The sequence below is a fragment of the Pteropus vampyrus genome, unplaced genomic scaffold (genome assembly GCF_000151845.1).
Source record: "Pteropus vampyrus isolate Shadow unplaced genomic scaffold, Pvam_2.0 Scaffold147, whole genome shotgun sequence".
In the NCBI taxonomy this organism is placed as follows: Eukaryota; Metazoa; Chordata; class Mammalia; order Chiroptera; family Pteropodidae; genus Pteropus; species Pteropus vampyrus.
This window is the reverse complement of record NW_011888928.1, coordinates 1586759-1597873: the sequence shown is the minus strand read 5'-3', so window position 1 is coordinate 1597873 and position 11115 is coordinate 1586759. Positions and strand designations below refer to the sequence as shown.

The 11115-nt window shown below is 42.7% G+C and overlaps 1 long non-coding RNA gene across 1 annotated transcript; it reads left to right on the top strand.

Moving 5' to 3' along the window:
• The first annotated feature begins 171 nt into the window (after positions 1-171).
• LOC111745162 lies at positions 172-6667 on the top strand. Its single transcript, XR_002782516.1, has 3 exons — positions 172-316; positions 2904-3073; positions 4462-6667. It is a non-coding gene; the product is annotated as an uncharacterized LOC111745162 (long non-coding RNA).
• The last annotated feature ends 4448 nt before the right edge of the window (positions 6668-11115 follow it).

Below are 11115 nucleotides of genomic sequence, written 5' to 3'. Positions count from 1 at the left end.
AAAGACAGGTTTTCAGGATGCCAGAAGGTGACCTGAAGCCTCAAAACCAGAATCGAGTCTAAAGAGAGTCTAAGATTTTATATGTCTTCTAGTGTGGGTGACGGAGTCCGCTACGGGTTCGGGACTACTTTCTTTCTTGGCGGAAGGTTACATAGGGGGTTTTTGGCACGTCAGTGCTGGGTGCCTACACTGGGCCGCAGGGTTGGGCGTGGCGAAGGCTGCCCCGCTGTTTGGGGCGTGGCTCTCAGTGGCCTGGCCACGCCCTTCCCGGAACAGCTCGGAAAAGCTTGTGGCCTGTAGGCGATTTGACAAGGAGGTAGAGAAATGTTATCGGTCATTCCTCCTGGCTCTTAACCGGTTACTTAATATTCTCACTGAACCTAATGGAATCGGTTCTGATTAGGCTTAATGTCGCTTGAGAGGTGGGGAATATATAATCTTTGTACCGGTGAGGAAACTGAGGCCTGGAGATGGGAGGTTGCTGGTCCAAGGTCACGTCAAGTAGAGGGACTTGGGAGTCAAGTCTGGATGTCTGGAATTGGGGAAATGGAGAGGAGGCCCAGCCCTTAGTGAGCTTTATATACGTACAGTAGTGCCTCTGACCTGCAATTTTTGGCTTTCCTCAGTTTCAGTTACCCAAGGTTAACTGTGGTTTGAAAATATTAAATGGAAAATTTCAGAAATAAACAATTCATAAGTTTTAAATTGCGGGCTGTTCTGAGTAGCATGGTGGACTCATGCTGTCCAGCTCCTTGCCACTCAGCTCTTTCCCACCCAGGATATGGATCATTCCCTTTGTCCTAAATAGCCTCCCTGTGTATATGATACCCACCTTTAGTCATTTAATAGCCCTTTTATTTTTCAGTTATCAGAGACCAGTGCTCATACCTCATTACAGTGTATTGTTATAATTGTTACTATTTATTATTGTTAATCTCTTATGGTGCCTAACTTATAAACTAAATTACCTTTATTATAGGTATATATGTATAGGAAAAACATAATATGTATAGGGTTCGGTACTGTTTCAGGCATCCACTTGTGGGTCTTGGAATGTATCCCCCACAGCTAAGGGCAGGCCTACTTATATTTGTTACATTGATAGAGCCGTAGGTCAAGACATCCTCCACCGCCCTCTTCTGGTCAATGTAGATGGTGTAGATGTATTAAAAGGTCTGTAGCCCTTCAGAAAGGCCCCTCCTCCTGATACCCAAAATGCCACCTTTAGCCCCACCGTCTGTTTAAGCCTTTCTAGCATTTTGCAAGGGAGCCTGGTGCCCTGGTTTATCCTTAAGTCGTTGTGTTGCACAAGTTATTTTCCTTAATCGAAAAATACAAACTTGGCAGAGAGAGGATCTCAAAAAAAAATTCCTTAAGGAAAATCCGTCTAAAAAGACAAAGGTGCTTTAAGCTGTTATAATTTGTATGCACATGAGTATGAGGAGGTTTCCCTGGTGCTTTCTAAGAGCAGGTTTTGGTAGGGAGAATAGAGCATGAAGTCTCTGGATGGGCTAGCCCCCTCTCCCCCAGTCCAGCAGGACCGGGCCCCCAGAGCAGCCCAGGAGAGCTGGGTCAACAATGGTTTCTCACTTGACTGGTAGTTTTCTAAAGTGGACCTGATTTCTCATCCCTATAGAGCCCCCCTCCACCCCCCAATGCCAGTAGGATGCATCCTGCATCAAGCATGTCGCAGTACTCAGTATTAGTCCCACAGTACCCATTCCCATCCCCAGACCAACTAAGGCTCAACCCTAACCTTGGCCTTTGCCTCCAAATCTCAAATTTGCAGAGTGTTATCATATAGGAGGTAACAACCTCATTGTGAAACAGAAGAGAAACCCAAGGCCCAGAGAGGAGCCCAAGGTCATGGCTCCCCAGAAAAAAAACATATCAGAATCTTTCCATTACAAAGACAAGCCAACTCTGGTTTTCTGACCACTAATCCAGGGTTCTTCGCATCAGAACCACAGTTTGTAGTTCTGGCCTCAGCTTTGATGGGGAGACTTCTAGAGGCAGTGAAGGTACTCTAGGTCAGAAGGACATTAAAGTATACCTTTGCCAAAAATGCTGAGCAGAGGAGCCAAGGCAAGAAGTGAGAAAGCACCATCAATGAGCATTTACCACATGCCAGGCAAGGCACATGTGTTTTACTGCATCATGGTATCTATCTTAAGGAAGCAGGGGTTGTTATCACCTTCCATGGTAGAGAGGAGGAAGCAAAGATTCAGAGAGGGGAAGTGACTTGTCCAAGGTCACACAGCAAGAGGGTAGAGCTGAGATATGAACTGCAGATGTGTTTGATTCCAAAGCGCCAAGCAATTTTGGTACCATGTGAAATATGCTTAGTAATTTTAACACTTAAAAAACTCTGGTCCAGTCACTGTTCTAAGCACTTTACCTACATTAATTTATTTACTGCAAACACCCTACAAGGTAGTTGCCATTATCTCCATTTTACATATGAAGAAACAGGCACAGAACAGTAAAGGAATCTTATCTAAGTAAGGAGTGGAGCTGGGATTGAAAACTCAGCAATCTGGCTCCAGACTCAACTTTTAGATTATGGTACCATTGTTCATAATACCTGGTTCTTAGATGATACTTTATCTTTCCTGAGTCAGGCAGGTGGTTATTATTTTCCCATTTAACAGATGAAAAAATGAAGCTCAGAGAGAAAAGTGATTGCCACCCTCTGCCCAACTCACACCAAGTTTCCTAGGCTAGTAGAGAGGATTGCGATTCCAGGCCAAATCGCCTGCAACAGATAATAATCATACTAATGAATATTTGTTGAGCAATTACCAAGTGCCACATGCTGCATTAGGTTCTTCATATGCATTTCTAAACTGTAATTGTCACAACAACCAGAGATCATAGGTACTCTCAAGATTTCCATGTTACAGATGAGGAAACAGAGGCTCAAGAGAAATGAAATGACTTGTCCAACGTTATGCACTTGGTGATTGGCAGAGCTGGGATTCAAACCCTGGTTTTCTGACTCTCTGTCCAGTGCTCCTTCCACTGTACTATATGCCCCAGGTGGGCAGCAGAGTCGAGAATAGGCGGTCAGCAGGTGGGTGCTCTCAGACTCATCTCTACCTTCTCTCTCCACGCCACTGCCATTTGTGAGCTAGCTAAACCTGTTCTTAAAAACCTATTTATAGCTTAAAACTGTACCACCACTTGGGATAATGAGCCCCTTAAGTTGACTCCCCATGGTGTGAATTAAGGCTTCTTTTTATTTGTCTTAAATCTTTCTTCTTCAGTATTGGAAAAGGTAAGGGGTGGTGGGGAAAGGCCCTAGGACCAGAATAGTTGGATTTAGAAAATAGTCTGTTGTCCAGATAATGTTTGCTTGTGATGGTGATTCCTGACACCTAGGCAGCAGATGACATTTATGCAAACATTTCATTTGATCATTACAGAGGCATAAGGAGTAGGCAGCACCTGGATTTTCATGTCTTTTCATCTTTCTTGTTCTCTATGATTTTTCCAACACTTAGTAAATTTTACGGTCACAAGGGAGCTACTAGATACCTATTTGTTGAATGAATGAATGAATGAATGAATGAACCCTCGTTTTATAGACAAGGAGGCAGAGACACAATATCAGGGATCTAGCCAGAAAAACAAGACCCATGTCAGATGATTCTATAATAAGGAAATCTATAATATGAATAATTAGTTACAAAGTTGTTTGGTGGGCAGAAAGAGCGACCAGGGGAAGTTGAGACAAACCTAAGATTAGTAATTTAAGAAGCCACGACCTTCCCTGGGGCTGGAACTGTAAAAGGAGGAGATGGCATTACTGAGACCCAGAGAGAAGCTGGAGCCATGATGGGCCTTACTAGCACGAGCTGCAACCACAGAGGAGACACTGTAGCTGCTGAAGCCACCCCCCTACCCAAGAAATGAGATATAATGAATGAAACCAATTTACCATAGGCTAATTGAGATAAACAAGAGTAAAGTTTCTATGACATTTCATCAATGTAACAACGAAATGATGTTGAATGAAATGACGTTATTCAAGGACGTGCTATATAGGAAATAGGAATCTTGTTTTAGTTGTTCAGCACTGTAGCCATATTACCAAGCACGATTACTGGCACATAGTAGGTGCTCAGTCAATCTCTGTTGGGCCATTGAACAAAGACTAAGTTATATATGGTGCTGTTATTCTGCCTATGAGCCTAGGGCGTGTATGCCTTTCCCTCTGCCCCAGACATCACAGAGGGTGTGTGTTCTACACCACCCCAACCCTGGCTCAGAGACTTCTCGTAAAACTCAAGGGACCACCTTGGAAGGGAAGGTGGGGACTTCTGGGCCTGTGAGGAGGGAGCATGCACAGTAGGAAATGAGGGTCTGGAGCAAAGAACTAGCAAAGGGATCTAACATTTACTCAGCACCTACTGTGTACCAGAGTCTGTGTACATACTTTGTTGCATTTTATCCTCACAGGAGCCTGCAAAACACAGATCATTATTATCTCCATGTTAGTGATGGAATGGGACTTAAAGGAGGTGAGGACACTTATCCAGCTGGATTTGAACCCTGGACTGTCTGGCTTCAACCTCCTGCCCCTTCCATAGTGTAGCTGCCTCCAGGAGGGCAGGGGCATGGAATCAGAGCCCCATGCCATACAAGAAGCTCCAAGAGCCAATGCTGAGGCTTGGCTTCAGCTGAGTGACAGCTTGAGAGCACGACGTTGACAGCTGTGCTGAGGCTGGTCCAGAAGCAAGTGATGCTAAACTCGGATGCTTGGGAACAGGAGCCGTGATCATAAAGACAAGAGATGGCCAGGGGCTGCAGCAGGGCGCTGCAGAGGTGCTGGGCCCTGAACAGAATGTCCTTGGGCCCCGCCCCCAGCAGAAAAAGGTTTCTACTAACTGGCTTTGTGACCTTGAGCAAGTCACTCAACCATCTCAGTTCAGTGTCCTGACTTGTCATCCAGGGCCACTACACCTGCTGGGTTGTCATGGAATTACAGGAGATAATGCAAGGAGACAGAACTGGGACAAGTCCAAGCCAGGGCTCTAATATTAATTAGTTGTGTGATCTGAGGCAAGTTACTTCACCTCTTTGAGCCTTTGTGTCTTCAGCTGTGTAGTGGGTATGAGGACATGCCCTAAAAGATAGCCGTGAGGAGGTAGTAATTAAAAGTATGGGCTCTGGAGTACAATTGCCTGGGTTCGAATCACATTCTGTGACCAATGTGAGCCTTTGGGCAAATTGCTTGATCTCTGTGCCTCAGTTTCCTCCTCTGTAAAATAAAGGTGAATGTAAGCACACTCACCTCATGGAATTGTGATGAATAAATGATATAATCAACAGAAAGAGCACAGAACAGCACCTGCACAAGTAAGCTTTTCAGCACTGTGAGAAATCATTAGCACTGGGTCTGGCATCTAACAGTAACTAGTTGGGTTGCATGCCAGGCACCCCTTTAAACTCTAATCCTCAAAGCAGTCTTATGACATAGGTGACATTACTGTCCCATTTTATCCATGAGGAACTGGGTTATTCAGACATCGGTGACTTGCCTGAGGTCACACAGTGATCAGAGGATGGACCAGGATTTGAGCCCGGCGGAATCTCAACCACACACTCCTCCATCATTAATAAAGGCTCCATGAAAGGGAGCTGTTAGAAAGTCTATGTTATGTGAGAACGTTTTTTGAAAGAGGAAGAGATGGCAATTATTTGCATCCAAGTGGAGTAGACCTTAAATGAGCTGCAAAAGACTGTGGAGAGGAGGGAGAAACTGCGGGAGGGTGGCAGGGGACTGATGGAGGGACCAGAATGCTCAGAATACGTTTGTCTCCAGAAGGGGGTGCCCGCTGCCTCTGCCAGCTCTCCCAGTCCTGAACCAGGCCACTGGCTTGGTGGCCTGTGCAGAGGCCCATCCAAGCAGACCAGGGGGACACAAGGAAGGACAGCAGAAAGTGACAACACTGGTCTGTGCAAAGTCTCCCCAGGAATTTGTCTCCCCATGGTTCTCAAACACGGCTGCCGAGATGCATCATGCAGAGCTTCAAAAATACGCAGATGTTTCAGCCCCTCTGGCCCCTCCTCCCACATCAGAATCTCCTGGGTGAGGGCCCAGGGATCTGAAATTTTTAAAACTTTGAAGACATGCTATATGGGAGTGAAAATCAGTAAACTGGAGCTATAAATATTAATATAGATAATGCTAAAAGTAATGTTGAGTGGAAAAGCAAGTTGCCAAATACGTAGAATTTAATGTGTGTGTATGGGGGAGGGGAGAGGGAAGTCCAAGGCAACAATACACTTAGGTAGAAGGCTCACCCTTAGAAATATGGATTCTGGAAAGTACTGCATAGATGCTGCGTAGCGCTGGAGGCTGTTTGGGCCAAGAGTTCTGGGGTCCTGGGTGCCCTGAGGCTCCAGGCTCCAGGTGTGCATGTCCCCTCAGATTCCTTGCCCCATGAGGAGGGGCACAGACAGAGAAGGGCCAGAAAGAGACCTCTCTAAAGCTTAGGGGCCAAGACCTGACTTGCCTGGGTCTAAGAACTATACTGTATAGATGAACCCTATTTATGTAAAAGATAAAATATGCAAAACAACATGTTGTTTGTTGATAGATATAGAAATTATAGAAGATTTTAAAAAATACATGGAATAAAAACATGCATGTCTGATAACACCAAATTTGGAATGATGTCTAGGGAACGGGGAAGGGAGTGAGGTCATAGAAGGGTACACAGGGGTCTTCATATTGTGTCTGTTGTATTAGATTATTTAATCTAGGTGATGGGAACTTGAGTTTGTTTCATTATCTACACATTTCCTATGCCTAAGCATAATTTTCATAATTTAAAAATTAACCTTAAAAATAATATAGAAAAAAGTAATATATATTCATGGTTAAAAAATATTCAAGAAGTACAAAAAGGTATGAAGTTACGATAAAAATCTCTCTTTGTCCCCTAATCTCAGTGTGACTTTCTAGAGGTAACCACTGTTAGTGGCTCCTTGTGTACCCCTAGAAATGTTTAAAGAATCTGCACACACTGGATATATAATACTAAGTGTTCCCTCATCCCCCAAACACACCATTAATAGTTCTTGCCTCACCTCAGACAGTTTTCCATAAGCACATATAGATATATCTTTTTAATGATTGGGTAGGATCCACTACCCAGAAGATGTACCATATTTAACCAGTTCCCTACTGATGGGCACACAGGTTGTTTGTTTACTATTATAAAATGCAAAAAATACCTTTGAACCTATATGTTTGCTCGGGTTGCAAGAGTACTTGTGTAACAATATTTGTAAGAAGAAAATCTCAGCAGTGAAATTGCTGGGTCAAAAACTATGTACATTCAAATTATTTCCAAATTATAGTCCCAAAACCTCATAGCAATTTACGTTCTCACCAATGATATACGAGGTTGTCTCTTGCTCCATGCCCTCACCAACACCGGATCGTTTATCGTTGTCTTGTTGATTTGTCAGAACTCTTTATATATTAGGGAAATGAATTCTTGTCTCCCTCTTGTGTTGCAAATTTTTCCCAGTAAGGCATTTGGGTTTTTGTTTTAATTGACTTTAAATTTTGTATTCCTACTTTTTAAAATTGAAGTGAAATTCACATAACATAAAATTCATCATTTTAAAGTGTATAATTCAGTAGTATTTTTAGTACATTCATAATGTTGTGCAACCACCACCTCTATCTAGTTCCAAAACATTTTTATCACCCCAAAAGGAAATCTCACACTCCTTAAGCAATCTATCTTTATCTCTCCCTCCCATCGAGGCCACTTGTTTTTGTTTGGTTTGGTTTGGTTCTTTGGTAATTTGTTTTTATGTAGTAAAGTGTACTAAACTTTTTCTATAACAGCTTTGCAATTTTGTATTGTACACATAGACATACTTGCCCCAATGTAAGATTATTAAAAGGCAAAGAATTTAAAAGTGATTCTTAATGGTTAGTGAAATCTTAAAACCTGGGAACCGCTGTTGTAGACCACCCTCACTGGTTTGAGTTCCTGGAGGGGAAGGACGCCTGCTTGTCCCCATCTCTAGCGCCGAACACAAAGTTAGAGAATAAGTATTCAGTGAATGTTTGTTAAAGGCAAGTCCTACTTCGAGATTATAAAAGGAAAATGCTTACATTCTCTTGTAGCCCTGTGTGTGTGTGTGTGTGTGTGTGTGTGTGTGTGTGTGTGTGGTTTTTTTTTAATGAACATTTTCATCCATCTGGAATTTATTTTGGTGAGTGGATGAAATAGAGAGACAGCTTTATTTTTTTCCGAGTGGCTAGTCAGTTGAACCAACAGCGTATCGAATAATCTGTCTTCCTCCACTAATTTGAAATGCCACTTTTAGCAGATACTAAGTTCCCACTTGTATTCGGGTCTATTTCTGGACTCCTTATCTTGTCCTGGTGACCTGTCTGTCTGGGATTCTGTATTTTTTAAAACTCCCCAGGTGATTCTGATGCAGCCGATTTGCAGCTGGTGCTTATCTTTGATGGGATGTTCGCGGATTCTTAGCAAAATGAAGGGTACCATAAAGTGAAATTTCATTTTAAGAGCCTATCTTTGATTTTGACCTTATGTCCTTACCAAACCTTTAAAAAAATTTTTTTTTTAAATAAATGAATGCCGATAGTCGATAGCCATTCTGGTTTATTTATTTTAAAGTACATTTTTAAGGAGTATAATATACATAGGTAGCCATGCACAAATCATAAGTGTACAGCTTGATGAATTTCCACTAAGTAAATACCCCGCGTAAATGTCCTAGTGCTGCTGTAACATTTCCACAAATCTGGTGGCCTAAAACAACAGAAATTTATTCTCTTTGTTTTGGACACCAGAAGTCTAAGATTAAGGTGTCATGCAACCCTTAAAGCTCTAGGGGAGAATCCTTCCTTGACTCTTCTAGCTATTGGTGGTTCCAGAATTCCTTGGCTTGTGGCAGCATCACTCCAATATCTCTGCCTCCATCTCCACACAGCCTTCTCTTTGCGCCTCTGGGTCTCAGATCTCCGTCTACCTTCTCTTAAAAGGACACCAGTCTTTGGATTTAAGGCCTGCCCTAATCCAGAATGATCTCATCTCAACATTCTTAATTACAGCTGCAAAGACCCTTTTTCCAAATAAAGTCACATTCATAGATTCTGGGTGGATATATCTTTTTTTTTTTTTTTTTGGCGGGGGTACAATTCGACCCACCACAACACCATGTAACCAACATCCCACATCAAGAACGGGAGCACCAGCACGGCCTATACAAGATGTCTCATGTTCTGTTCAGCAACGGAGTAACCGCTCTCTTGACATCTTGTTTTCCTCTCGACTTTTATTTTAAAAAGCTCTCAAACTTTCAGAAATTGCTTACATCAACTCTCGCTTCAAGCTCAGGGATGGGAATTCTTCTATTACAGCATAACATCTGTCTTACCAATATCTTCACAAATTGGAGTGGAACCTGTTTAAAGAGAAAGAAAAACTTATTGGAATACAGATCAACCGTATGAAAACAGAATTTATCTCTTTATTCTCACCATCGAGTTGCACCAACATGTTTGTTTTCAGAAGATTTTTTACAATGCAAGAATAATACAATGAGCACTCCTATAAAATTCACTTAGATTCACTAGCTGTTAACATTGACACATTTGCTTCCTCCATATATAGACATCTATATATCTATATTTATTTATGTAATACTTTCCCCCCCTGAGCCACAAGGGAATTAGCTGCAGACATCCTTATATTTCACCCCTAAATCCTCCACCCGTAATCTCCAAAGAACGAGCAATCTCTTCCATCACCACAGTATAATTATTCAATACTCAATCTATTCAAATTTCTCCAATTGTCCCATGAATAGCCCTTAATGTGAGTTTTTAAAACCCAGGATCCAATAAAAACTTTCATATTTCTTTTAGTGTTCATGCTCTTCTTTTTAAAAAATCATTATTGCTGCTTTAAAATTTTTCTGGCAAAATGAAGACTTGGCAATCTTATGTCAGTTCCCAAATATTTTTAATCTGGGAGTCACTGCTATGGACTAGCAGTATGGGTCACAAGAACTTCCTGTGATGACACCAATGTTCTGTAACCTGTGCTGTTCAGTATGGCTGTCACTAGCCACATTTGGCTTTTAAGAACTTGAAATGTGGCTGGTGAGCCTGGGGAACTGAATTTTAAATTTTATCTAATTTTAATTAACAAATTGATACAAGCACACAGGCTTCATGGCCAGGGTCTAGACCAACAAGTGCATAAAGCTGGCACCTCAGGCAGAGCATGGGGCTGAGATCTCTTGTCCTCAGCCAATTGTCACTGAGGAGGTGCTGAGTGATGGGAAGAGGGAGAGAAAGAGGGAAAAGAGGGAGGGGCTCTGAAGTCTAATATGGCCCTCCGGCCGTGTCAACCCACCATCCTCATGTCCCTCTTTCCTCAGTGCGCCTCATATATTTTGAGTGTCTACCCCAAGAATAAAATGATGAAGGGTCTCTGCTGTGGATTGTACATGTCTGTGAATGTGTTTGTCTTACACATTAGTTTGCCACTCTCTGAGGTCATGGGCCCAGCTCAGTGCCTGACACTTAGAAAGAGCCTAGTAAAGGTTTGCTGAATGAATGAATGAATGAATGAATGGTGTGAATGGAGGTGGTGGGTAGAGTCTTCTAGTTCAAACTCGAGGGGTCAGGACAGAGAGGACAGGTGAGATGGTGCTGTTTAGAGAGAAGAGTGCTGGTCCAACTCAGGACACCCGAGTTCCCATCCAGGCGTTGGCCTGACCTGCTGTGTGTCCTTGGCCTCCTCCAGGCCTTAGTTATCTCAAAAGTGAAAAGAGGTGGCTCAGGGTTCCTCACAGGGACAGTATCAGTGGAGATGGGGAGCTGAACAGCACTCCTCTTTATCTGTCTTGTAAACTGGGGTTCCCTTGACATCTAATTTCCTAAAAGGGTTCTGGAGCTTTAAAAGCTGGGGGCCTGTTGTGCACTAGTAATGATAAATGTTGGAGAGGATGTGGAGAAATAGGAACCCTCATACACTACTGGTGGGACTGCAAATTGGTACAGCCACTATGGAAAACAGTATGGAGGTTCCTCAAAAAACTAAGAAT